The 26,779-nt window shown below is 48.2% G+C and overlaps 1 protein-coding gene across 4 annotated transcripts in view; it reads right to left on the bottom strand.

Annotated features, from left to right (window-relative positions):
• The window catches only part of SIPA1L3 (signal induced proliferation associated 1 like 3), a 312,831-nt gene extending 286,885 nt beyond the window's left edge, over positions 1-25,946 (bottom strand). The window contains exon 1 of one of the 4 annotated variants that reach the window (XM_034944253.3): positions 23,702-25,946. The gene's annotated coding sequence lies outside the window, so the exon portion shown is untranslated. The remainder of the gene's footprint in view (positions 1-23,701) is intronic. The other 3 variants (XM_034944252.3, XM_055103150.2, XM_014342675.4) reach the window with 3 other exon arrangements.
• Between the last annotated feature and the right edge of the window lie 833 nt (positions 25,947-26,779).

The following is a 26,779-nucleotide window of genomic DNA, read 5'->3' as shown; positions in this document are numbered from 1 at the left end:
AATGTTAGAATCACAATATTAGGTGAAAAATGCAAGTCTCAGAAAACTATGTACAGTATATCTTTTTCTTTTTCTTTTTTTGAGGTGGAGTCTTGCTCTGTCGCCCAGGCTGGAGTGCAGTGGCACCATCTCAGCTCACTGCAACCTCCGCCTCCTGGGTTCAAGCAATTCTCCTGCCTCAGCCTCCTCAGTAGCTGGGACTACAGGTGCGCACCACCACACCCAGCTAATTTTTTTGTATTTTTAGTAGAGATGGGGTTTCACCATGTAGGCCAGGATGGTCTCAATCTCTTAAGCTCATGATCCGCCCACCTCAGCCTCCCAAAGTGCTGGGATTACAGGTGTGAGCCACCGTGCCTGGCCTTTTTTTTTTTTTTTTTTTTTGAGACAGGGTTTCACTCTGTCACCCTGGCTACAGTGCAGTGGCACGAACCAGGCTCACTGCAGCCTCAACCTCCTGAGCTCAAGCAATCCTTCCTCCTAAGCCTTCTAAGTAGCTGGGACCACAAGTGCATGCCACCACACCTGGCTAATTTTTAAAAATTTTTTTGTAGAGATGAGGTCTTGCCATGTTGCCCAGGCTGGTCTCAAACTCTTGGGCTAAAGAAATCCTGCTGCCTCAGCCTCCCAAAGTGCTGGGATTACACACATGAGCCACCACACTCAGCCATATTTTGATAAAGTTCAAAAATCATTCTTTTAAAGCAAAGAATAAAAAATTCAAGATGGTGGTCACTTCTGAGAGAGCAGGCAGGAAAGTGAATGGGAAGTACCACATAGGTACATGTAAGTTACTGGTAATATTCAAGTTCTTGGGCAAACAGTGGGCTAACGGCTGTTCATTATGATAGATGAATATTTTTTTCATGGACCAAAAATGCCAGTGTATCATGCATCACGCATTATGATTAATCCAATTCTGTGTGTCCAAAGGCCATCTTTAAAAAGTTAATACAGGCCAGGTATGGTGGCTCACGCCTGTAATGCCAATGCTTTGGGAGGCCAAGGCAGGAGGATCACTTGAGCCCAGGAGTCTGAAACCAGCCTGGGCAACATAGCAAGATCCCATCTCTACAAACAAATGAAAAAAATTAGCCAAACAACCATTCTATTCCAGCCTAAGTGTCACAGTGAGACCCAGACTCTAAAAAGATTTTTAAAATTAATGCATTTAGAAAGAGGTGAGGAAGAATATATACTAGGTTACTGACAGATGAGACCAATGAGGCAGGAAGCAGGAGTGGAGGGGATGGAGTAGTAAGTGGTTTTTGTTTCATGTTTTATTCTGCTGTCAATTACATATTCATTTCAACAAGAAATGTTTCCTGTAATTAACCAAAGCAGTATAGCCAAATGGTTCAGTACACGCCTCCAGAGCCAGACCAGGAGAGACTGCATCTCAACTCCACCATGCCCTTGTCAGAGGAAATATGGCAAGTTACTGAACCTCTCTGTGCCTCTGTTTCTGCCTCTGAGAAGAAGGGGTGATAACAATGCCCATTTCATAGGGCCACTGTGAAGATTCACTGAGTTGGCTTATGAAAAGTATTCATAACAGTTCCTCTACACAAGGTAAGCCCTTAATGAGACTGGCTACTATTCTTATCATTAGACTAACTTCGAACACTGATATGAGAGAGGTGAGCTCAGCAATGATCTGGTCAAGGTCTGCAAATAATCCTGCACACTCTTACAGTCTTTGGGAGAAGCCCAGTGCCCTGCCCATGCCAGGAATTTACTAAACAGTTGATAAGTGAATGTATGCTGTCTCTGTTTACCCACCACTTCTGTGGCTGTCTGGATGGAGTGCTGGCAGGTGAATGCCCAACATGTCCACTCTCCGTCTTCTTCCTTATTGACCCTTTGCTCAGGGTGGCAATGGGCCCAGCTGAAAAACTGTAGATGTCCTTGCAGCAAGGAGTGGCCATGTCACAAAGTTCTAGCCAAATAGTCACAAGCAGACGTCTGCTAAGGATTTCAGGGAAGGCTTTGGCTTCTTGATACAGGTGCTGTCTTCTTTCCTTAGAGCCCTGCTTCTGCCTGCCCATCACAAGGATATCAGGCTGGAAGTGGAGCAACCATTTTATGAATATGAGGCTAAGGATGGTGACCTGGCGCAGCAGAGAGAGGGTAAGGTGAGCATCACCTTAGCCTGCTGAGCTCTGCACTTCTTACATGAGAAAATGAACCCCATGGTAGCCAGGATAGAAAGGTGCCCACAGTGGACCACACCTCCTGGAACTTGTTTTGTGATATCCCTCCCATACTGAATCTGGGCTGACTCTTCAACTCGCATTAACTAACAGAATGAAGTAGAAGTGATGTGGGGCCAGTTCTAAATCTATGCCTTAAGAAGGCTCACAAAAGCCCTCGGCTGCCGTGTTATAAGTCCAGCTACAGGCTGGCCAGGCCACATGAAAGGAGAGGTCCCAAGACTATGGACAGACATGGACCCAGCCATTCCTAAGGTGCCATTTCAGTAAAGCCATGTTGAATGTTCCAACCCCATCCACCCTCTGACTGCAGCCACATAACAGACCCCAAGCAAGACCAGCAGAAGAACCATCCTGCTGAGCCCCAGTCAACCACAGGTTCACAAGAAATAAGAAACTGCTGTCATTTTAAGGCCTTAAGTTTGGGGGTGGCTTGTGGTGCAGCAACAGACAACTAGAACAAACCTCTATCTGGGTACAATGCTGTACAAGTTTCCTGAACACAAGCACAGTCCCTAACTAAAGTGCCACCTGAAAAAGAAACACACAATCAATCACAAATCCAAACAAAAATCTCTTGCACATTCTGATTTCCAACCAAGATTGTTAATATGAAAAAACATGAACTGTCCTTTCACTCTTATTTCATAATAAGTACATTAAACACAACTAATCTGGCTAAGTGTGATGAATCTATTAATTATTCTAATAATGAAAAAGCATTTAAAAAATGCTTTTTGGTTCAACACAGCGCTGGACTTGGTGAGAACCCTCCAAAAATACATCCTCTATCTGGACGAGAGGCATCATTGCACTACTGTTACTTCATATTCATTCTCAAAGGCCTAGAGCTTAACAAGGTGGCCAAACAGGTTGGACATCTGCAATCTAATTAAAGAAGGCTATCAATAAAAATAATAATTTGAGGGAAAAAAAAACTCTAGGAGCAAAGGGAATGCCTATCAGTGATGTCTTGGCCAAATCAATTATGGTGCATCCACACCACTGTGTGTTACGCAGCCACTAAAAAGAGCAAATCTGAGCGCTATGCAAGGACTCAGAGGCATTCCACATGGCACTGCTATGTGAGAAGAGCAAAATGCAAGAAAATAAGTGTAATATTATCTCCTATAGGATTATATAACCATGGAGAAAAATGTGGAAAGATACATACAGTCCTTGATTGTTACCATGGGTGAAGGATTGCGGGAGGATGCTGACACAGGGGTGGAACCAGGGTCGGGGGTGGGCACAAAAAAGGACAGACCGAAAATATTAAAAAGGGGCTTGAAAAAAATTCTTAGAAAGAATTGTCTTTTTTAAATCTAATTTGCTATCTATGCACTAGACACAGCGCTGAGTCACCTGATCTCACTTTGACTTCTCGTTTAATCATCTATTAATTATCCTCATTTTCCAGATAAGGAACCTGTGGCCCAGAGAAGTACTGTGCCCACAGTGTTGGGGCTCAGGCATTACATGAAATAAGTGTAATAGGAGAGTCCTCAACTCAACCCCAAACTCCCGCACTGGGAGCTCAAGGGACATATGTGTTAAATGTTGCAGAAGAGCTTCCCTCCTGCTCTGCACATTCTTAAAATAGCAGCAGGTCCTGACGTGCGATGATGTATGCTACAGCGGCGCGAAGTCCATCAGCACCTCAGTCCCCTGGTGCCTCATGCTGGGAGAAATCCAAGAAGGCCACTGACCTCACTCACGGAGCTCAGGGAAGCCCTGCCCAGGATATTTTTACAGAATCAATTGCTGACACCGGGAGCTAGAAAATAGATGAGGACGTGTCAGCTATTACACGGTCAGATTCTTCGCGCTCACCATTTAATTAAAACTTGTTCAGCCCCAGAGCAAGAATTATTACCCATTAAAGCAGGGGAGATGGCTCAACTGCGCCTGGCTGGTTAATTGCTACTTCCCAGGCATTCCCTGGCCTCCCCCTGCAGGAACAGCAAGCAGGGGCTGGAGATACATATGAGATGTGTGTATATGGGTGGTGTCTTCCACACAGCCTTCTCCACCTAAATGAACCTGACATCCTCTCCACTTACTAGGCCAAGCTTTCCTGTTCCATGCCACAGGCACCCAGGCTGCCCAGATGAGTCACTACCAGGCCTGGGCTGCACAGACTGCAGGGGTTGCGGGACAGGAAGGCAGAGGGCTGGATGCTGCAGGCAGGTGCCAGAGAGCCGCTGGGTGACCAGGGGGAGGCATCTGCACATGCCGCCTCACCCACAGCCACAGGTTCCTGGAAAAGCTGACACCCTCCTCAAACCCCAAACGGGGCTGGCCACCCATCCTTGGATCATGTTGCACCTGATATAAATTCATTCATATCACAATTTAGCCCGCATCTACCACGTGCCAGGAACGGTTCTACAAGGATGGACACAAAAGTGCCTGTGCTTCTATGGAGCCTAGAGCTGGCAAGCAGAGCATAGACAAAATATGTCAAGTGGAAGTAAATGCTATGAAGAAAAATAAAGCAAAGAGTAAGGGCGAGGGTGAGGGAGAAGGTGCAATTTAATAAGGAGAGAGGCCTCATGGAGAAGGTGACATCTGAACAGAGACTTGAGGGAGGGAGGGAGGGAGGGAGGCAGCGCTGGGGATTCTAGGGGAAGTGTTGCAGGCAGAGAGAACAGCCAGGGCAAAGTCTCTGAGGGAGGAACAGCAGGAGACCAGTGCAGCTGGGGTACAGCAAGCAAGCAGCTGAGAGGTCACAGATGAGGTCACACAGGGAAAATGGGGGCCTGGGGTTGGGGAGGGGGGACTTGAGCACCGCTCAGTGCCCAGGCTTGAAGCACTTTACATAGATGACTCATTGGGCACTGCTGCTAGTTCCCATTTCACAAGAAGAGGAAACTGAGGCCCAGAGAGGAAAGCGGACTCAGGCGAGACCACAGAGCTCATCTACACCAGGCTGGGATCGCCCCCAGCCCCGGCACAGAAGTCTGCATCCAGCAGGAGCTCAACTCACTAAAACAGTCACCGATTCCTTCTCTTGGGAGAAATGTCCTCCATTTTTCTCAGTCCGTCAACACCCGGCCCACTCTTTCTTCACAGTTAGGAGCAGACAGGTAAACATTTCAGGGAGAAGAGGGGGAAAAAAAAAGAAAACAAAAAAAGCTAACTGTCTAACTCCGGAGAGGAAGAAACATGATTAACTTTCTCTGCAAGTCACTGCCACATTTAATGAATATCGCTCACCTGAAAGACTCCCCGAACACGGCTCTGATCACAAAGTGGGCAGGTGGCTGTCAGGGGAGCCCCAGGTGGGCTCCTCCTGTCCCTGCTCCTCCCAGGGCGAGGCCACCTGCCTTGGTTCTCCAGGCCGACCTCAGTGGTGCCCGCCCCCAGCCCGCTGTGGGTGCCTGGAATGCGGAAACGGGAACCTGCCGTGCCAGCTCCTAACAGCGACTTATTCAACAGCCGCAGGAACACGCCAGCCACCGGAGTTCCCCAGGAGATGGCTGGTCGTCGTGAACAGGCGCGTTCCCAAAGAAAGCTGTTTTGCCAACAGTCCCTTTGGGGGAGGGAAAGAAAAGGCCTCCTTACTCATCAGACACGTGGTCTGAGGAGTCTGAATGGGCTTGAAAGAAAGCTCAAAGGTAACAAAGGCGGCTCGCCTATTACCTCGGATTCAGGCACAGGCCACCTGTTCACTGACAGAGCCAGGGCTGGACTTGTGCCCACACCGTCCCCTGCCCTGAGCTTGCGCCTGGATGCTTCATTCAGAACCGTACAATCTAAAGGCGGGCTCCTTGGCCCGTGCAGAGGAGGTGCTAGCTCACAGAGGCAATGCAGCTTAATGATTAAACACGGTCGCTGGACTCTTCCAGCCAGCTTTGGAAGCACAACCCAACGGCTTTGGCTGGCTAATAATAACAACCACAACCGGAATGCTCACTGCACAAGGCGCTGTTCTAAGTGCTACATATGAATTCTCTCTCCTAACCCTCACAGCGACCCTCTAAGGAGGAACTATCAGCATTCTTATTTTACAGATGAGAAGTTCAACGAATAAGTCATAGGCTGGAGGTCACACAGGAAGAAAGTGCTGGGGTGGGGATCTAACCCAAGCAGAGGAGCTCCAAGGTTCCAGTTTTTACCCACTACTTTATTTATTTATTTTATTTTGAGACAGAGTCTTGCTCTGTCACCCAGGCTGGATGGAGTGCAGTGATGCAATCTCAGCTCACTGCAACCTCCGCCTTCTGGATTCAAGGGATTCTCCTGCCTCAGCCTCCCGAGCAGCTGGGATTACAGGCGCCTGCCACTATGCCCGGCTAACTTTTGTATTTTTAGTAGAGATGGGGTTTCGCCATGTTGGCCAGGCTGTACATATACTTTTTATTGTTATTTTAGAGTGTGCTCCTTCTACTTATATACAAAAAAAAAAGCTGTAAAACAGCCTCAGGCAGGTCCTTCAGGAGATATTCCAGAAGAAGGCACTGTTATCATAGGAAGTGACAGCTCCACGTGTGTTACTGCCCCCGAAGACCTTCCAGTGGGACAAGATGTGGAGGAGGAAAAGTGATACTAATGATCCTGTGGAGGCCTAGGCTCATGTGTTTGTGTCTTAGTTTTTACTAAAAGCAGCTCAGAAAGCAAAAAAATAAAAACGGAACATTTTAAATTTAAAAATAGAAAAAAAGCTTACAGAATAAGGATATAAAGAAAATATTTTTGTACAACTGAATAAGGTGTGTTTTAAGCTAAGTGGTATTACCAAAGAGTCAAGGCCAGGTGCAGTGGCTCATGCCTATAATCCCAGCACTTGGGAGGCCGAGGGAGGCAGATCACCAGAGGGTAGGAGTTCGAGACCAGCCTGGCCAACATGGTGAAACCCTGTCTCTACTAAAAATACAAAAACAACAACAACAAACAAACTAGATTACAGTTGGCAGGTGCCTGTAATCCCAGCTACTGGGGAGACTGAGGCAGAAGAATCGCTTGAACCCGAGAGGCAGAGGTTGCAGTGAGCTGAGATCGTGCCACTGCACTCCAGCCTGGGTAACAGAGCGAGACTCTGTCTCAAAAAAAAGAAAAAAAAAAAACCCAAACAGTTAAGAAATTTAGAAGTTTACAAAGTAAACAAGTTGCAGTAAGCTACAGTTAATGTATTATTGAGGAAATATTTTTTAAAATAAATTTAGTGTAGCCTAAATGTACAGTGTCTGTTAAGTCTACAGTGGTGTACAGTACTGTCCTAGCTTCCCCATCCACTCAACACTCACTCACTGACTCACCTGGAGCAACTTCCGGTCCTGCAAGCTCCATCCACGGTAAGTGCCCTGTACAGGTGTGCCTTTTAAAAAATCTTTTATACCATATTTTTACTGTACCTTTTCTATGTTTAGATACACAAATACTTGCCATTGTGTTACAACTGCCCACAGAATTCAGGGCAGTCACATGTGTGTAGGTTTGTGGCCTAGAAGCAATAGCCTACTCCATAGCGCCTAGGTGTGGAGGAGGCTGTGCCATCTAGGTTTGCAGCAAGTACACTCCATGAGGTTCACACAACAAAATAGCCTAACAACACATTTCTCAGAACACAGCCCCGTTGTGAAGCCATGCATGACTGCTTCCTAGGCCCTTTGCCTGTTTAATTTCTGCTCCCTCGTACTTATCACCAACTGACATGGTGCGTGTTGTACTTCTTCTTTTTTTTCTTTTTTTTTTTTTTTGAGATGGAGTCTCGCTCTGTCACCCAGGCTGGAGTGCAGTGGCGCGATCTCGGGTCACTGTAAGCTCCACCTCCCGGGTTCACGCCATTCTCCTGTCTCAGCCTCCCGAGTAGGTGGGACTACAGGCGCCCACCACGACGCCCAGCAAATTTTTTTTTTTTTTTTGTATTTTTAGTAGAGACAGGGTTTCACCGTGTTAGCCAGGATGGTCTCGATCTCCTGACCTCATGATCCTCCCACCTTGGCCTCCCAAAGTGCTGGGATTACAGGCGTGAGCCACCGTGCCCAGCCGTGTTTTACTTCTTTATCTTGTTTGTTGATTGACTCTTCCACTTGAAGGTGAGCCCCAGAAGGGTGAGAACCCTTGTCTGTTTTCCTCATGGCTGCACCCTGGTATCTAGGACAGTGCTCCCCTCACTGAGGACTTGATAAGTTTAAAAATCAAGGCCGGGCTCAGTGGCTCACGCCTGTAATCCCAGCGCTACGGGAGGCCGAGGCAGGCTGATCAAGAGGTCAGGAGATCGAGACCATCCTGGCTAACACAGTGAAACCCCGTCTCTACTACAAACACAAAAAATTAGCCAGGTGCGGTGGCGGGTACCTGTAGTCCCAGCTACTCAGGAGGCTGAGGCAGGAGAATCGCTGGAACCCGGGAGATGGAGATTACAGTTAGCCAAGATCGCACCACTGCACTCTAGCCTGGGCGACAGAGTGAGACTCTGTCTCAAAATAAAATAAAATAAAAATCAAGGCCGGGCTCAGTGACTCACGCCTGTAATCCTAGCACTTTGGAAGGCTGAGGTGGGTGGATCACCTGAGGTCAGGAGTTCAAGACCAGCCTTGTTAACATGGCGAAACCCTGTCTGTACTAAAAAAAACACAAAAATTAGCTGGGTGTGGTGGCAGGCAATTATAATCACAGCTAGTAGGGAGGCTGAGGCAGGAGAATTGCTTGAACCCGGTGGGGCCGAGGTTGCAGTGAGCTGAGATTGTACCAGTTCACTCCAGCCTGGGTGAAACAGCGAAACTCAATCTCAAAAAATAAAAAAAATCAGACACGCCATCAGCATTTGGGGTTTGCTGCCCTCAGATCCAATGTGCAGTCCACACTGGGAAATACACACAAATCAAGCCCTACCTATACTGAAGACAGAGCTCACGACATTCCCTCCACACTAGACTCACCTGAAAGCCGCTCTACTAAAAGAACTGCAAAAGGTGCCTTGGAAAGAAAAACAGGCCAGGCATGGTGGCTCATGCCTTTGATCCCAGCACTCTGGGAGGCTGAGGCAAGAGGATTACTTGAGGCCAGGAGTTCGAGACCAGCCACGACAACATAGCAAGAACCTGTTTCCACAAAAATAAAAAAAAATTATCCAGGCGTGGTGGCATGTGCCTGTGGTCCCAGCTACTTGGAAGGCTGAGGTGGGAGGATCACTTGAGCCCAGGAGTTCGAGGTTGCAGTGAGTTGTGATCATGCCACTGCACTCCAGGCTGGGTGAAAGAGCAAGACCTTGTCTCAAAAAAATAAAAAAAAGAAAGAAAAAGAAAGGACAGAGATGAAGATGGTGCTGGGGGTGGAAGTTTATGGAAGCTTGAGGGGGTGCAGGACTTCCCTGCCTTCCTCCCTGCAAACCAATAGCACAGCATAGAAAAACGGGGCACCAGAGGAAAGAGCTCACCATCAGATGCAACAAACGGCGCCAGCACTGGCAGGATCTGACCAACCAGCACTCCTGTTCCCATCAACCATCTCTACCCACCAGGCAGCACACCATCAGGAGAAGCCCCCAAACGTTCCCCTCTTTTCCTGCCACTTCCGCATAAGAATTTTACCACATACTCATGCGCTGTTGTTCCAGACCCCCAAAGCACAAATGCAGTGATGGGAGCGGGGAGCACACGCCGGCCGTAAAGGCGTCGTAGCTGCTAGCTTGATTAGAAATACCATCAGGTCCCAGGCACTGTCACAAGCTGCATCTTGCCCTTTCTCTTCTTTTGTCCAGAGTCAGAACTGGAAAGGGGCACGTTTCCTGCCTCCTGCCGCGGTGCTGTGGGCACACCAAGGACTGGATTCCGGTTCGTGTGGGGCCTCAACAAAGACCCACCAGAGGAAGGCCGGGTGTCAGAAGATCTGTGTACATCTGTCCTGAGGGGAGGGTCTGAGGCTTTTTGTTGAAACAAGTCCTTGGAAAAAATGTGGGAGGGGCCCCACAGGCAGGTGCTAGAGGGAAACAGATCTCAGGGAAAAGGGACCTCAGTAAACTGACTCGAAGGCCAGTGCCACGGTGTTCACTGCTCAGAGAAGCCAGGGCTGCTGGGGCCTGGCCGGGTGTTCCCACTGCTGCCAGACACGGCTTTATCAAAGGGGCTTCCACAGCCTTGGGCCAAGTATTGGCTCATATAATAGAGACAAAAAAAAGAAAAAAGCAAACATTTGTATTATGTAAGTGGACTGAGCAGAGGCAGGGAATTCCCCTGTATGTACACTTGAGCTTGAAATACACAAATGCTGGGTGAAATTTGTTGTACTTGTTTTTAACTTCTCATGATGATACATTTCAAAACATCAAGGCACAAAAAGAGTATAATAAGCCCTCATTGTCTGGCTTCAATAGTTCCACTCACAGACAATCTTATTTCATCTCTTATTCACCCATGCACACTTGAGCCCCTGCACTCTCTGCCTGTCTATATTATTTTGAAGGAAATCCGAGATATCTTAACCGTTTAATCATAGATATTTCAGCATGAGCATCTTATAGATATGGACTTTTTAGGTTGGGCATGGTGGGCTCATGCCTGTAATCTCAACACTTTGGGAGGAAAAAGGGAAGATCGCTTGAGTCCAAGAGTTCAAGACCGGCCTGGGCAACATAGAGAGATCCCATCTCTATAAAAAAATTAAAAATTACCTGGGCATGGTTGTGCACACCTGTAGTCCCAACTATTCAGAAGGCTGAGATGGGGGATCGCTTGAGCCCAGGAGGCAGAGGCTGCAGGGAGCTGATCATGCCACTGTACTCCAGCCTGGGTGATAGAATGAGACCCTATCTCAAAAAATAAAAAATAAAAAAAATTACAAACCAAGAAGCACTGTCCAGAGGGGTATTAAAGCCTCAGGGCCCAGCCAGGCACAGTTGCTCATGCCTGTAATCCCAGCACTCTGGGAGGCCAAGGCGGGCAGATCACCTGAGGTCGGGAGTTTGAGACCAGCCTGACCAACATGGAGAATCCCCGTCTCTACTAAAAATACAAAATTAGCCAGGCGTGGTGGTGCATGCCTATAATCCCAGCTACTTGGGAGGCCGAGGCAGGAGAATCGCTTGAACCTGGGAGGCAGAGGTTGCGGTGAGCTGAGATCACGCCACTGCACTCCAGCCTGGGCAACAAGAGTGAAACTCTGTCTCAAAAAAAAAAAAAAAAAAAAAAAAAAGCCTCAGGGCCCAAAGGGGCCTGGGATCTGTTGTGGGGCTCCCCCAAAACAGGGGGAGACCACGTGTGGAGTGAGAAGGCCGGAACTAGTGAGAATGGTCCTGCTTGTCTGCCCCATCTGTTCGTCTGTCTGTTCATCGAAAGACCACACAGTGAGTGTTTAAGAGCCTAGACTCTGGAGCCAGTGACTTGCATAGGAATCCTGAATTTGAGACTCACCAGCTCTGTGACTTGAACTTCTCTGTAACTCAGTTTCCTCTTACGAGACATGGGAATAACAACAGTACCTACCCCGAGGAGTGGTTCTAAGGATTCAATGAGATATTAGCTGAGAAGCACTCAGAACAGTGCCTCCTACATAGTAAGAGCTCAGTGAATGCTGGCTCGTATCATTAATTCAACAGATACTTACTGAGCATCTCTCACATGCCAGGCACTGTCCAGCAGTTGGAGATAAGTGTGGTGAGCACCATCTGGGGACAGGAACAAGCTGAGAATCTCCAGCACCTGCCCTGTTTAGGTAGAAGGCCAGGATTCAACCTGCACCTGACACCTCCAAAAAGTCTAGAACCACGACTCTCATAGAGTTGACAGAGGAAACCACTGTGATGTCCCTTCCCCGCACCCCATCCACTGGCAATGTCTTTGGAGCACACCAAGGGTAAGACACATTCACAAGCTAAGCTCTGCTGTTGCTTCCACCAGAGCCCACAGCACCCACCAGAATACACAGCAATGAGGGCCAGAGTCAGCGACATAACAGGTTTCATGTCCAAAGCAGCAGTTTATTTATTTATTTATTTATTTATTTATTTATTTATTTATTTATTTATTTATTTTGAGACCGAGTCTCGCTCTGTCGCCCAGGCTGGAGTGCAGTGGTGTGATCTTGGCTCACTGCAATCTCTGCCTCCTGGGTTCGATTGATTCTCCTGCCTCAGCCTCCCAAGTAGCTGGGATTACAGGTGCCCACCACCATGCCTGGCTAATTTTTTCTATTTTTAGTAGAGATGGGATTTCACCATGCTGACCAGTCTGGTCTTGAACTCCTGACCTCAGGTGATCCGCCCTCCTCATCCTCCCAAAGTGCTGGGATTACAGGCATAAGCCACCAGGCCTGGCCCCAAAGCAGCAATTTAGAAATGAGCTTTCAGGCTGGGCATGCTGGCTCATGCCTATAATCCCAGCACTTTGGGAGGCCGAGGCAGGCGGATCACAAGGTCAAGAGATTGAGACCATCCTGGCCAACATGGTGAAACCCTATCTCTACTAAAAATACAAAAATTAGCTAGGTGTGGTGGTGCGCACCTGTAGTCCCAGCTAATCGGGAGGCTGAGGCAGGAGAGTCACTTGAACCCAGGAGGTGGAGGTTGTAGTGAGCCAAGATCGCGCCACTGCACTCCAGCCTGGTGACAGAGCAAGACCCTGTCTCAAAAACAAACAAACAATCAAACAAACAAAAAACAAAGAAATGAGCTTTCAAACACGCCAAGACCTTTCCTTGCCTTCCTTAGTCCCCCTGCTCACCCTCCTCCCAACTCCCCAAAGACCCCTCTCTTTCCTGGGAGGTAAGGTTCCAGGTTCCAGCAAACCTAGAGGTCAATTTAAGGAGTGGACCTCTCAATCATTCAGGTCTCAAACCAGCACACCGACACCAATGTAAACCCAGAGATCAATGCTGACAAACTGGGACTTCTTTTTTTTTTGAGACAGGGTCTTTCTCCGTCACCCAGGCTGGAGTGCAGTGGCACAATCACGGCTCACTGCAGCCTTGACCTCCTGGCCTAAAGCAATCCTCCCACCTCAGCCATCCATGTAGCTGGGACCACAGGCACAAGCCACCATACCCAGCTAATTTTTAAAATTTTTGTAGAGATGGAGTCTTCCTTTGTTTTCCAGGCTGGTCTCAAGCTCCTGGGCTTAAGCAATCCTCCTGCCTGGGCCTCCCAAAATGTTAGGATTACAGGTATGATCTTCTACGACCGGCCTCAGAATTGATTTTGTGCAACAAGTCCCTCCTATGGTTTTCATTGCTCAAAACTCAGACCCTATCCCCCTTAAACACCCTCCAATACAGCATATAAAACAGGTTTAAAAGTATACACTCTGCACCTGAGCTCAAATGCTGCCTCTGCCACTTCCCAACTTTGAGCAAGTGACCTCTCATTGCCTTATCTCAGCTTCCTCATCTATGAAATGGGAATAACCGTAGTCCCTGGCACCTCCGAACACAGGCAACACCCACCAACACCAAGCACAGTGCCAGGCACATACAGCAAGTTTGATGGACAGTAGCTCTTTGGTTAGCTGTAACTGCTTGTGATAAACCTGCTTTTCATCATACATCTGCCCTTCTCCGCCAAGATAAAACAGGAGTGGCATGTCAGATCTATCACTGAACTACCACCTTTGATTTACACGTGAATCTCATACCCTCAGCCAGTGCTGTCCGATGTGGTAGCCATTAGCCACATGTAGCCACCGAGCACTTGAAACATGGCTGGTACCAACTGAGATACGCTGAAAGTGTAAAATACATATTGTATGTCAAACGCTTAATGTGGAAAAAAGGAAGTAAAATAGCTCACTAATAATTTCTATATTGATTACATGTTGAAATGATGTTTTAGATGAAATAAAATATATCATTAAAATTACTTTCCTGCTTCCTTTTACTTTTCAAAATATGGCTACTAGAAAATTTTTAATTACCTATATGAGCCTCATCAGTAACCCACATTTTTTTTTTTTGAGAAGGAGTCTCACTCTGTTGCCCAGGCTGGAGTGCAGTGGTGCAATCTTGGCTCACTGCAACTGTCACCTCCAGGGTTCAAGTGATTCTCTGCCTCCGTCTCCTGAGTAGTTGGGATTACAGGCACATGCCACCAGACTCAGCTAATTTTTGTATTTTAAGTAGAGATGGGATTTCACCATGTTGGCTAGGCTGGTCTCGAACTCCTGAACTCAAGTGATCCACCCGCGTCAGCCTCCCAAAGTGCTGGGATTACAGGCATGAGTCACCGCGCTCGGCCCCACATTATATTTCTAACAGACAGCACTGTTGTGGGCTTTTGAGAACCAATGTCTTATTCAACTTTATATTGTCAGTGTCAAGCATGGATCCTGACACACAGGGTAGGTGAAGAAATGTTTCACAGATGGACAGATGAAAGATGCTCTCCATACTTTCAGTCTTTTTTTTTTTTTTTTTTTAGACACAGAGTGGTGTGATCATAGCTCACTGTATCCTTGATCTCCTGGGCTCAAGTGATCCTCTCACCTCAGCCTCCTGAGTAGCTGGGATTATAGGTGCACATCACCAGGCCTGGCTAATTTAAAAATTTTTTGCAGAGATGAGGTCAGATGCGGTGGCTCACGTCTGTAATCCCAGCACTTTGGGAGGCTGAGGCGGGAAGACCACCTGAGGTCAGGAGTTTGATCCCAGCCTGGCCAACATGGTAAAACCCCATCTCTACTAAAAATATAAAAATTAGCTGGGTGTGGTGGTGGGCGCCTGTAATCCGAGCTACTGCGGAAGCTAAGGCAGGACAGTCATTTGAACCCAGGAGGCAGAGGTTGCAGTGAGCTATGATCATACCACTATACTCCAGCCTGGGCAACAGAGTGAGAACTGTCTCAAAAACAAAAACTTTTTTTTTTTTGCAGATTTGGGGTCTATGTTGCCCAGACTGGTCTTGAACTTCTGGCCTGAAGTAATCCTCCCACCTCGGCCTCCCAAAGTGCTGGGATTACAAGCCTGAGCCACCATGCCCACCCAATATTTTTAGTCTTAAAAGCACCCACTACTGTCCTCACATCTAACCAGGGCTACCCTTCATTCAAAATACGCCCAGGCACAGCAAATCAAAGTGCACACAGGTCATGATGCCGGAGCAGGGACCTGGGGCCCTTACAGGTCCAAGAATCATTGTCTTAGTTGATGGGCTATAGTATGATACTTTAACAGCCCACATGGCTAGTGTGCTTAAAACACCATTTCCAGCTGGGTGCGTGGCTCACATCTGTAATCTCAACACTTTGGGAGGCTGAGGCCGTCGGATCACTTGAGGTGAGGAGTTGGAGACCAGCCTGGCCAAGATGGTGAAACCCCATCTCTACTAAAAATACAAAAATTAGCTGGGAGAGGCGGTGGGCGCCTGTAACTCCAGGTACTCAGGAGGCTGAGGCAGGAGAATCGCTTGAACCCAGGAAGCAGAAGTTACAGTGAGCCCAGATCACACCACTGCACTCCAGCGTGGGCGACAGAGCGAGCCTCCGACTCAAAAAAAAACAAAAACAAAAACAAACAAACAAACAAAAACACCTTTTCCAGCCAAGTCCCAAGTCCCCTTGCAAAGCTCACCCAAAGGAGACACCCTGCTCCCTCTCCTTGGATACTACACTTTGTTTCATGCTAACCTGTGCCTGGTATGGCAACCAAGCAGTCAACCTTGTTTTACTTGACAGGCTCTGCTGGAGGGTCTTTAGTTTTGAAACCACCACCAAACCATCCCTACCGTGTCTCATTGAGAGCAAAAATGAAGCCACAACATCCCAGGCGGCCCCTGCTGCCACATCAATTAGGTACTAAATATAGTCTAAAGTGCTTTGCATGTCAAACAACAAGGAAAGGAAATGCTGTGTCCACTTCCTCAATTTGCCTCTGCCTGGTAAGGAGGGCCCTGGAAGAGTTTAGAATGCAGGTGAAGAGCATGGAGGGTGGAATCAGTTTCCTCATCTGTAAAATGAGTTTGATCAAGTTAATTACTTCACTGGACTACTGTCAGGATTAACTGAGGAATCTGTGAAATGCTTAGAAAAGCATCTAGCACAGAGTAAGCACCAGGTAAGCTGCTATCATTATTATTATTTTATAAAAAAGTAGGCCAGGTATGGTGGCTCGTGCCTGTAATCTCAGCACTTTGGAAGGCTGAGGGTGGAGGATCACCTGAGCCCAGAAGTTCAAGATCAGCCTGGGCAAAACAGGTCTCTACAAAAAATAGAAAAAATGTGGTCGGGTGCGGTGGCTCACACCTGTAATCCCAGCACTTTGGGAGGCTGAAGCAGGCAGATCACCTGAGGTCAGGCGTTTGAGACCAGCCTGGCCAACATGGTGAAACCTGTCTCCTCTATTAAAAGTACCAAAAAAAAATTAGCCAGGTGTGGTGGCACATTCCTGTAATCCCAGCTCCTTGGGAGGCTGAGGCAGGAGGATCACTTGAGCCCAGGAAGCAGAGGTTGCAATGAGCTGAGATCATGCCACTGCACTCCAGCCTGGGCGACAGAGCAGACCCTGCCACAAAAAAAAAAATTAAAGTAGTATCAACTTGAAAACTAGGAATTAACTCTTCTCCAGTCACACTGATACTCTTTGTAGCAAACTCACTCCCACCTCCGGGCCTTAACACTTGCTGTTCCCTCTACCTAGAATGTTCTTTCTTCAACTTTCGGCATAGCCAGTGCCACTGCTCATTAAGGTATCAGCTCACATGACTCCTCAAAGAGGCCTGGGAGGCCTTCCCTGACCATCCAAGCTAAGGTAACCACCGCCATCTTGCCCCATCAGCCATTTTCTCTCCACTTACCCTGTTAAATTTTCTCCATCACAGTTAAAACTATCTGAAGAGGCAGGATCAGGATTTTTTTTTTTTTTTTTTGAGACGGCCTCTCACTCTGCCGCCCAGGCTGGAGTGCAGTGGTGCAATCTAGGCTCACTGTAAACTCCGCCTCCTCCTGCCTCCTAGGTTCACGTCATTCTCCTGCCTCAGCCTCCCGAGTAGGTGGGACTACAGGCGCCTGTCACCACACCTGGCTAATTTTTGTATTTTTAGTAGAGACGGAGTTTCACCTTGTTAGCCAGGATGGTCTCGATCTCCTGACCTCGTGATCTGCCCGCCTCGGCCTCCCAAAGTGCTGTGATCACAGGCGTGAGCCGCTGTGCCCAGCCAGGATTTTTTTAATTAAAAAAAAAAAGAAAGAAAGAAAAGGCTGGGCACAGTGGCTCACGCCTGTAATCCCAGCACTGCACAAGGCCAAGGTAGGCAGATCACCTGAGGTCAGGAGTTCAAGACCAGCCTGGCTAACATGGCAAAACCCCTCCTCTACTAAAAATACAAAAATCAGCAGGGCATAGTGGCACATGCCTGTAATCCCAGTTACTCGGGAGCCTGAGGCAGGAGATGGGCTTGAACTTGGGAGGCAGTGGTTGCAGTGAGCTGAGATTGTGCCAGCCTGGGTGACAGCGAGACTCCATCTCAAAAACACAAAGTGAAATGATCCTGTTTATTGTGTGTCTTCCCGGGCTAGAATGGCTAGAATGTAAACCCTAGGACAGCAAGGATCTTGTCTGTCTTGTTGACTGCTGAATCCTCAGTGCCTAGGATAGGACCCTGGCTCACAGCAGGGTCTCAACACATCTGTCAACTCAATAAAATAAGAATAGTAGCTAACTGCACAGGGCTAATGACAGCCTAATGTGCTGAAAGTCTTGCAGACATTTCATTCAGTCTCCAGCGACCCCCGAGATAAAGACTACTATCATACCATTTTGCCAATGAAGAAAAAAGCTCAGTGCACATCTTACAAGTTAGTGGCTATACTGTGATTTGAACTTGGTCTGCCCGCCACCTAAGCCACCTTCCAACCATGGCACACTTCTTGCAAATATGAGGAGTGATATTTCCCACTGATGCTCCACCACCAGCCCCTCACCCCCACCACCCACTGTGGTCAGGGCACTTTACTGGCTCCTATCTTCCTGGGCAAATCTCCTCCCTTCTTTCAGGGGCAGCTGGATCCCTTACCTTAGGCCCCCAACATCTCCAAGCGGGATCCCTGCAATATAACTTTTTCTTATTTCTACCTGGTGTTTCAAGTGATTGAGTTGGCTCTTCCTGTGAATTTCTCTGGGTTTGAAAGAACACATGTAGGCTGAGGCGGGAGGATCATTTGAGGCCAGGACTTCGAGACCAGTCTAGGCAACATAGTGTGAGACCCTATCTCTACAAAAATTTAAAAATTAGCTGGGTGTGGTGGTGCACACCTGTAGCCCCAGCTACTAGGGAGTCTGAGGTGGGAGGATCACTTGAGCCCAGGAGTTCAAGGTTACAGTGAGCTATGATGACGCCACTGCACTCCAGCGTGGGCAACAGAGTGACCCTGTCTCTAAAAAAAAGATCACAGCTGGCCCTGCCCTGAAGGCTTGACATAGATAATCTTATGGAACCTCTCAACAACCACCCTATAAGGAAGACACTGGTATCATCCCCATTTTCAGATCAGGACACTAAGGCCCAGAAGGACACATGATTTGCCCAAGGTATCACAACTAATATAGGATAGAGTCACAGTGTGAACCCAGACCATGTGGCCCCAGAGTTTGTGCTTCAGCCACTGGGCCATGCTGCCTATGTGAAAGGATACTTTTTATACTTTTTTTTTTTTTGAGACAGAGTGTCACTCTTGTCACTCAGGCTAGAGTGCAGTGGTACAATCTCGGCTCACTGCACCCTCCACCTCCCTGGTTCAAGCAATTCTCCTGCCTCAGCCTCCCAAGTAGCTGGGATTACAGGCTCTCATCATCACACCCTGCTAATTTTTTCTTTTTTTATATAGATGGAGTCTCGCTCTGTCGCCCAGGCTGGAGTGCAGTGGCACAATCTCGGCTCACTGCAAGCTCTGCCTCCCAGGTTCATGCCATTCTCCTGCCTCAGCCTCCTGAGCAGCTGGGACTACAGGCACCGGCCACCACGCCTGGCTAATTTTTTTGTATTTTTTAGTAGAGACGGGGTTTCACTGTGTTAGCCAGGATGGTCTCGATCTCCTGAGCTACCACCAAGGATACTTATTAGATGTGTGTTTGCTGAGGTAAAGAAATCTCAGAGGGGCCAGGCGCGGTGGCTCACGCTTGTAATCCCAGCACTTTGGGAGGCTGAGGTGGGCGGATCATGAGGTCAGGAGATCGAGACCACGGTGAAACCCCGTCTCTACTAAAAATACAAAAAATTAGCCGGGCGTGGTGGCGGGCGCCTGTTGTCCCAGCTACTCGGAGAGGCTGAGGCAGGAGAACGGCGTGAACCCAGGAGGCGGAGCTTGCAGTGAGCTGAGATTGCGCCACTGCACTCCAGCCTGGGCGATAGAGCGAGACTCTGTCTCAAAAAAAAAAAAAAAGACATCTCAGAGGAACAACCTAAAGGACCAGCAGTAGGGGAATGCTGGAATAAAGCGTGGTCTCTCTGCACTGAAGAATGTGGGTACAGCTGTTGAAAAGGACAAGCCAGATCTATATGTAATGACTTGGAAGGACATGCCCAGCCATTAATTGAAAAAACTGGGTTACAAATAGGTGTAGCTTGATCCCCACCCCCTCCTTTTTTGGGGAATGGTATGGGAGGAGGAAGAAAACAGTCGATACACACACACACACACACACACACACGCACATACATACAAACATAATCAATATAAACACAGAAAAAGATAACTGAAGCATCTGTCCAAATCACAAGGGCAGAGAGCACATCCATTTTGTTCATTATGCTATCTCCAAAGCCTAGCAATAGATACTTAATAGATACTCACTGTCTGAATAAATGGTTATCTCTGGGGACATGGGGTTTTGGAGTGGAGGGTGGCACTAGGTATTTTCCCTACACCTCTATATTGTTTGACACGTTACAACAAGCATGAATTTCTTGCATAACTTTTTTTAAGCTAAATTCAACCCAATCACATACATACACACACGCACAAAAGGTCATGACCAAAATAGTCCTTAAAAAAAGGAAGCAATAGGCCAGGCACGGTGGCTCACGCCTGTAATCCCAACACTTTGGGAGGCCAAGGTGGGTGGATCACCTGAGGTCAAGAGTTCGAGGCCAACAAGGCGAAACCCCATCTCTACTAAAAATACAAAAATTAGCCGGGCATGGTGGCACGTGCCTGTAATCCCAGATACTCAGGAGGCTGAGGCAGGAGAATCGCTTGAACCTAGGAGGTGGAAGTTGCAGTGAGCTGAGATCGTGCCACTGCACTCCAGCCTGGGCCACAGAGCAAGACTCTGTCTAAAAACAACAAAAAGGAAGCAATATCAGTCTTGAAGAATACACAAATGCACAAACTGGTACAACAGCCTCTCATTCTTTTTTTTTTTTTTTTTTTTCTGAGACAGGGTCTCACTCTGTCACACAGGCTGGAGTGCAATGCTGCAATCACAGCTCACTACAGCCTCAACATCCCGGGTAGCTGGGACTAGAGATGTGTGCCACCACACCTGACTAATTTTTTGTAGAGATGGGGTTTCGCCATGTTGCCCAGGCTGCTCTCAAACTCCTGGGCTCAAGTGATCCACCCACCTCAGCCTCCAAAGTGCTGGGATTATAGGCATGAGCCACTGCACCCTGCCAAATAGCCTCTCATTCTAATAGCTAAAAACAAACACTTTATTTTAAAGGAAATGATTATTGAATTCTTTTATTAAAATGTAAATACATTTAATTTACATTTTACAAGTTACTAAGACTATGTTTGAAATATATCAGTAAAATATATTTTACAGCAAAAAAATGAGGCACCAATCACTGCACATTCTAAATTCCACTTTTGATTTACCACCTAACAACTGCAATGTCTGAAACACAGACTCACATTTAACTCTTAGATCATTCATTCTACACTGACTGCTAAAAAGCCACGTGCTGCTGTCACTAGTCATGGAGAACAACCAAGATTTTTTTTTAAGCCACTGCTTTACTTCTTCAGGTTAGCAAAATGCTTAGGTAAATTTGCTGGCCATCACAAATGTGATTGAGGCCACTGGTTTCTATCATCAAATGAAATCACAATGACAGGTTTCTGACAATAAACTCAACCTAAGGGGAGCGCTAATAAATGCCCTTCCCAGCCTCTTCTTGGGTGTGTGGTATGTGTGCTGCCTCCTGAAATGCCCAGGATGGCCACCCTCCCACACGGGATATTCTAAGCCGCTGACACCATCTAACTTTTCTGAAAGAAATTAACAACTCAGCCGATCTTCACCAGGCTAAAATCACAGAACTGGGTCCCCTGAAAGCCAGGCTTTCATGCCACATCCACAGCCACTGCTGTCTAGCCAAGTCTATAACATCTTCTTGCCCTTATTAATACATATGTTACATAGGTTTACGTATGTTAATCCCTAATGACTTGACTTAACCTTGTCACAGCCAGGCGCGGTGGTTCATGCCCTACAATCCCAGCACTTTGGGAGGCCAAAATGGGTAGATCACCTGAGGTCAGGAGTTCGAGACCAGCCTGGCCAACATGGTGAAAACCCCATCTCTACTAAAAAAAAAAAAACTAACCGCGTGTGGTGGCGGGCACCTGTAATCCCAGCTACTCAGGAGGCTGAGGCAGGAGAATTGCTTGAACCCGGGAGACGGAGGCTTCAGTGAGCTGAGATTGTGCCACTGCACTCCAGCCTGGGCTATGGAGCAAGACTCCGTCTCAAGCTGAGGGGAACTTTCAGTGCCCATCAGATGGGAGACCAATATGGGCCAATGAAATGGTGTTTCTATGAAATGGCAGCTTCGTCCTTCTTGCTAGTTGACTGGATATGGGAAGGCTGGGGAAGAAGAGCAACTCCCAGGTTTCTGGCTTAGGCAACCAGGTCAATGCTGGCACATTTGCCAAGATGGTGACTACTGGTTCCAGGAGGAGAAGGAGTTCAGGTTGGACATGCTGAGTTTATGGTGCCCAAGAAACAGTCACTTCTTTGAGCTACAGCATCAAAGAAGCACAGGCTCCACATCTGGAGCTGGAGTGCAGGGGACTCAGTGGCTTTGGGACACAAAGGCAAAAGCTGGCAGCACCGGGACAACAATTAAAGCACTGGAGTGAACATACTGGCTCTATGGGGAGGGGTGTGTGAGCAGGGGACTGCTGATGGCAGGTCAGACCCATTTCTTCTTAGGCCTTTCTACTATAGTGTGTTCCATAATTTAATCTTTGGTAAGTAAAATTTGGGAGGGAGGGGGAAGATAAAAAAACACTAACTTTGTGCCCACTCTGCCATGTAGGTACAAACAGAAGCAAAAAGGGCCTATTAAAAAAAAAAACAGCAAGATACATTTTATCATTTAATAAGCACTTACTGTGTGCCGGGCCTTGTGCAAAGCACTAAACATGAATTATCTCCTGGAACCATCCAAACAATCCTGGCACAAAAGTCCTATGACTACCATTCCACAGATGGGACACTGAGGATGGGAGCAAATGTGTGGGGGAGCTCAGGGCTGTCATGTCACAGCCCACAGTCAGGCAGTCTCTGGGCCAGATGGAGAATATTGAAGAACAATTATAATACATAAGAGCTGCTACTTAGTGAGAGATGGCGCTGGACTAGAAATACAATCTCAGCAAATCCTTACAACCCTTTGAGAGCGATCTTGTTATTATCCCATTTTGTAAATGAGGAACCTGAGGTAGTAGGAAGGGAAGTCAACTGGACCAGTTCTGAATCTGGCCCTCGGGGGTGACCAATACTACGGCCAGAGCCCCACCCTCAGAGGGTCTCTGGGCCACTAGGAAAACGCTGAATAAATGGTACCATTTACTGAGCGTTATATGCCAGCTGCTGTGCTAAGCACTTTACACATGGTATTCTCACTGCATCCTGAAAACAACTCGACGAAGTGGTTGCTATTTAAATCCCCATTTTATAGATAGGGAAACCAAGGCACAGAGAGGTGAAGCCAGTTGCCCAAAGTCACACAACTGGTAAATGTTCAAATTTGAACCTGGGGTCTCTCTGCCTTCCAAACCAACGCTCTTAACAAAATAATCTCGGTTAACAGCAGCTAGCCTGCATTGGGTGCTAACTAAGGACTCACCTCTTTACATGCACACGCTCAACTAATCCTCACCCTATGCAATCGATAACATCTTCACCTCATTTTTCGGAGAGCTAACAATAACCCAAATACGTAGTAAGTGCCTCCTATGTGCCAAATGTTTTATTATATTATCTCAACAGAGTCTCCGCCAAGATGCTCTCCTACTCCGTTTTACTGCAGGGGAAATTGAGGTTCGGCGCGGTTTCCCCAGATCGCGGCTCCCGAGTGGCACAGCCGGGACGCGAATCCACCGCTCCCCGCCTCCAAGCTCTTCACCACAGCGCCGGGGTGCACGCCTGGAAAGTTGAGCCATGCGGGCACGAGTCCGGCTGGGTCCGGAGGGCGCGAGTCCCGGCGCCGCCGCCCCCCACGGCCAGTACCCACACCCGGCCGTCCGCCCGCGCTGACCCTCGGGGTCCGGGCAGCCACCGATTCCCCGCCACCCTTGCGCGAGGCCGATCCTGCACCCGGAGCCACGTACCTGGACGCCCCGGCTGCCCGCCTCGCGGGCCCCACGATCGCGGCGTCCAGCTCCGCGCCGCTCGCTGGAGACGCCGCCAGCTCCGGTGGCCCGAGTGACTTCCAGGATGCCCACTTCCAAGCCGCTTCGCGCGAGTCCTCCTGGGAACTGTAGTTTCGCCCTAGCCGGCCGCGAACTCAAAAGAGAATAGCGCGCGGGGGCTGCCGGGAGCCGTAGGCGCACCGCCGCGCTGCCTCCTAGGAACGGTAGTTCGCTGGTCGCCTTCGTGCAGCTCCAGTCTCTAGAGCACTTCCGCAGCCCCGAGGGGCGTGAGGGAGGGAGGTGTGTCTCCTGCAGACTACAGCTCGAGAGCCGCGCTCTTTGCCCCGCCGGGGCGGTTTCTCCTTTCTCCTGGCCCCGTCTACCTCCTCCCTTCATTCGGCGGAACCTCTCCCTCACTCTCTGCCAGGCTCGAGTCACTCACCCCTAGGACGCTAGCCCGAGGGAAACGGGGGAAGCGGAGCAGTGCGCTAGACCCCCAGCGGAGGGGGCGGTGGAAGAGGGCGTAGATGCACGCCCGCGCACGCGCGGTCGTCGGCAGACCCCGGCCTAAATTGCCGCGGGCCCCCGCGGAGAGGATTTTTTTTTTTTCTTTCGAGAGCGCGCGCCCATGCGCACGCGCGTTCAGACCCCTGGCCTCGGGAAGTCCGCCGGCTGCGGGGTTGGGGGCCAACCGTTCTGTGGGCGGAGTCCTCTCGCAGCATCCGCCAGGTAGCTTCTTAGTTGCTGCCCCTAGCTCTAGGAGCTCCTGAGTGCACACGCCGTACCCGTCCCTTGTCGGGAATCCTGTCGCAGGTAACAGGCGCAGCCGATGCTTTGAGATAGAGACGCCCTGCCTTCCCTGCCACGTGCAGGAGGCCCGAGGGTGAGGGGCCCCAGGTGTAGTCGCCTCTCCCCGGCGTAGGCGGCTCCAGAGCTCTGCCTTCGACGGGAGCCACAAGACCCGGGGGCTGCCTAGGGGCCTTGTTATCTTGCATTCTTTTGTTGATCGCACATTCCTGAGGGTAACTAGTGTTTGTAGAGTACCTACACCTTGGGAAATTTTGTCCAAATTTAATCCACCTGGTGACATAACCAAGCAGCGGAATACCCCGCAACACACACTCCTTTTTTAATGTATATTGCCACTCCTCCATAAGAGTTACCGAGGGAATTGACTGGAATTGCAAGGTCCTCTGGTGGAGAAGCCGGAGTCAATACCCTTTCCGCCTCAGCCTGCCTTCTAGGAAGATGTTCACTAGCACTTGAAGCTGGGAAGCATATGTTTCTTCCTGGGAGAGCACATTTTTCCACTCATTCAACAAAAATGGATTAACCACCTATTCCATGTCAGGTTGGGTGATTATGGAGACACAAGAGAAATCCAGACAGACTGGAGTCCTACCTTCAGGGAGTTTTCAGTCCAGTAGGGATATCAGGCCACCACCAGACTACAACAATGTAGAGCAATACTAGCTAAGAGAAATACACCCTGCACTTTGAGCCACCGAGGCAGGAGGATCACTTAAGGCCAGGAGTTGGAGACTGGCCGGGTAACATAGCAAGACCCTATCTCTACTAAAACTAAAAAACTAGCTAGGCGTGGTGGCATGTGGCCATAGTCCCAGCTATTCAAGAGGCTGAGTATCGCTTAAGCCCAGGAGTTTGAGACTGCAGTGAACCATGATTGCACCACTGCCCTCCAGCTTGGGCGACAAAGCAGAACCCTGTCTCTTTAAAAAAAAAAAAAATTATATATGTGTGTGTTTTTATGTGTAATGCAAGCCACATATGCAATTTTAATTTTGACATAAACAGGTAAAATTCATTTTATTTATCATTATTATTTACTTACTTTTTTTTTCTTGCTATGTTGCCCAGGCTGGTATTGAACTCCTGGCCTCAAGACATGTTCCTACCTCAGCCTCGCAAAGTGCTGGGATTATAGGCGTGAGCCATCTCACCCAGCTATGAAATTAATTTTAATATTTTATTTAACCCAAATATATCCAAAATATTATTCCAAGTTAGGTTAATGGAAAAATGTTTTCATTGCTTCAGTTCTACATTTTTTTTTTTTTTGGAGATGGAGTCCCACTCTGTCGCCAGGCTGGAGTGCAGTGGCGCCACCTCGGCTCCCTGCAACCTCTGACTCCCTGGTTCAAGTGATTCTCCTACCTCAGCCTCCCAAGTAGCTGGGATTACAGGCAGGCGCCATCACACCCAGCTAATTTTTGTATTTTTAGTACAGACTGGGTTTCACCATGTTAGCCAGGATGGTCTCGATCTCCTGACGTGATCTGCCAGCCTCGGCCTCCCAAAGTGCTGGGATTACAGGCGTGAGCCACCATGCCTGGCCTCAGTTCTACAATTTAAGTTAATTAAAATCAAATAAAATTAAAATGTTATGAGGCACTAACAAAGATACTCATTTGCGGCATTAGCTGCAGTAGCAAAAGGTTGGAAACTACCGAATGTCCATTAATAGAAATTTGGATAAATAAATGATAGTTCAGCCACACGGTGGAATACCCTGCAGCTAGTAACTGTTGGGAAATGAGTTATATGTATTAATATGAATTAATCTTAAAGGTGTATTAAGAGAAAAGTGAATAACAGTGTATATAGTATACTATCACTTGCATAAGAAAAATATTTTTGGCCGGGCACAGTGGCTCACGCCTGTAATCCCAGCACTTTGGGAGGGAAAGGCGGGTGGATCATGAGATCAGGAGACCATTTTGGCTAACATGGTGAAACCCCATCTCTACTAAAAAATAGAAAAAATTAGCTGGGCATGGTGGCGGGCACCTGTAGTCCCAGCTACTCGGGAGGCTGAGGCAGGAGAATGGCGTGAACCTGGGAGGCGGAGCGTGCAGTGAGCTAAGATGGCGCCACTGCATTCCAGCCTGGGCAACAGAGCAAGACTCCGTCTCAAAAAAAAAAAAAAAGAAAAATATTTATATGTATATGCTTGTGTATGTACAGAACACCTTTAGAAACACACAAGAAGGGCCAGGCGCAGTGGCTCACGCCTGTAATCCCAGCACTTTGGGAGGT

The sequence above is a fragment of the Pan paniscus genome, chromosome 20 (genome assembly GCF_029289425.2).
Source record: "Pan paniscus chromosome 20, NHGRI_mPanPan1-v2.0_pri, whole genome shotgun sequence".
Taxonomy (NCBI): Eukaryota; Metazoa; Chordata; class Mammalia; order Primates; family Hominidae; genus Pan; species Pan paniscus.
The sequence above is the reverse complement of the archived record's forward strand: the minus strand, read 5'-3'. Positions and strand labels throughout refer to the sequence as shown.